Source organism: Brassica napus, unplaced genomic scaffold (genome assembly GCF_020379485.1).
Source record: "Brassica napus cultivar Da-Ae unplaced genomic scaffold, Da-Ae ScsIHWf_598;HRSCAF=890, whole genome shotgun sequence".
Classification (NCBI taxonomy): domain Eukaryota; kingdom Viridiplantae; phylum Streptophyta; class Magnoliopsida; order Brassicales; family Brassicaceae; genus Brassica; species Brassica napus.
The window spans coordinates 46,593-48,856 of NW_026016657.1; the positions used below are offsets into that span (position 1 = coordinate 46,593).

The window sequence follows — 2,264 nt, forward strand, 5'->3', positions numbered from 1 at the left end:
ATGAAGCTACAATTAGATATCTTGCTAGCCACGGCACTTACCATTGCGACTGTTTCATGGTTATAGCCCAAGTCCCTCCCGAGAAACAATTCAGAGTCCTCAACGAACCATCCTACGCCCCATACATCACAGAGTACGACGCTAGCTACCGTTTCCTCAGCTCAGAGAACCAGAGCTTCTTCACACTGCCTTTCCAGCTCATGTTTTACAACACCACCCCCTAGCGCCTACGTCTTAGCTCTCCGAGTCGGAACCAGGCGTGACTTGGATTACACACGTTGGATCTGGACGCAAACCGGAACAACCCCGTGGGAGATAACTCAACTCTCTCACTCGGCCGCGACGGAAACTCGTGCTCGCTGAGTTAGACGGCCAATAAAATGGCAGACTAACACAGCCAACAAAGGCGTCACCGGATTCAAGATCCTCCCCATGGTAACTGGTGCTACACGACAAAAACGACAAGTTTATTTGGCAAAGCTTCGACTATCCGACCGACACGCTTCTTGTCGGCAGTCGTTAAAACTTAACGGAGTTAATAAACTCGTTAGTCGTACATCCGACATGGACGGCTCAGATGGACCGTACAGTATGGTGCTCGGTGACAAGGTTTTAACATGTACGTTAACAAACCGGACAGCCGTTAGCTTACGGTGGATGGCCGTCACAGGACTTCCGCGGCACCGTCACGTTCGCCGTTAGAAGAGAGTTTGATACTTAACGGAGCCGTCAGCTTACGAGCTCCTCCTAGAACCAGCTCCAGAACCGACAACCGACGAACCCTGGTATAACCGCAGGTTACTCCAAGCCCGACCAATAGGAACTGGAAGCGGAACTATAAACCTAAGCGTCAACTACAACGGAACTATCTCGTATCTAAGACTTGGATCACGGTAGCCTCAAGGCTTCTCGTACTTTCCTCCCCTACGTATCTCGAATGGGAAGAGAGTTTTGCTTTCTTCTCCAAGAACTTCGTCCGTCCATGCGCTTGCCGTCGTTTTGCGGCGAGTTTGGATATTGCAGTCGAGGAATGTGCGTTGGGTGTCCTACACCCAAGGTTTGTTTGCTTGGAGCGAGAAATGCTCAGCACCTAAAACGACTGAGTTTTGCGGCGGGAGAAACAAGGTAAAACGGTAAAATATTAATAAATTGTCGGTGTTGTGCATTTTAATGGTCCCGTATGTTAACGATGGACAAGGACCAGTTTCTGTAAACGAATGCAGGCGAAATGCGATCATGATTGCAAGTGTGTGGGTTACTTTTACAAGGAGAAGGACAAGAAATGTTTGGTCGCTCCTCTTATTGGTACGCTCATCAAAGACGCTAACACTTCTTTTATTGGGTTATATCAAATATTAGTTTGTTCTCAGCGTTATTTATTCACCAAGACCAACGTGAATTTGTAATAATTCATCGTTTCAATGATGTATGACGTTTCTATTTAATCTAAAAGCATTTGGCTATATTTACCATCTATACGTAGTTTCTATAGATGATGAGTTACGTGATTTGTGATCTTTGGGTTTGGGGTCTCATGAATTTCACAAAGTTTCTTATTTGAGAATCCTCTTTGTTTTCTCACTTACTTTTCTATTTTTAAATCATGAGAATTATTTGCAGTGGAAATACTCTTAGAGACTAGCAATAGGGTTACCTCAACAAATCTATAAGATATCCTCAAACCTAATTTTTTATACGTTGTCCAAATTAAATGGCACTAAACCTATTTATAGTAACGGCATACATGCATTTCATGAGTCACTTTTATATTATTTGAATATGAAGTACTTGAAAATCAAAACTTAACTTAGAAATATCCTAGATTCCAACTGTACCTTATCAAAATACAACTTACACACTTCACCGTCACTCCCTCTATAGCACCAATTTCTTTAAATACAAGGCAAATTGCCATTTTAATTTTTTGAAATTTTTTTTTCTTTTTGACATTTCAACGAAAGACGATCAGAGATATTAGATATAACACACACACTCACATAAACCACTTTCAAATCATCGTACTACCCCGAGAGACGAAATGACATCATGCATTGGTCTAACACGCGAATCTCGTACTGGCTGAGTCAGAAAAAAATGTGATCGAGATTGCACGTCTTTAGGCTTCTCCTACGAATAGAAGGATAGACATGTCAGATTGCTCATCTTCTCCTCACACACATCAAAAAACAACACTTATATTGAATATATCAACACTACAAGAATAAGCTTATCCTCCGACGGGCGTATTATCGGCAGTTGGTCGT

General features: G+C 42.5%; 1 pseudogene; it reads left to right on the top strand.

Annotated features, from left to right (window-relative positions):
• Positions 1-1,406, top strand: LOC125604697 (annotated as a pseudogene).
• Positions 1,407-2,264: the final 858 nt, after the last annotated feature.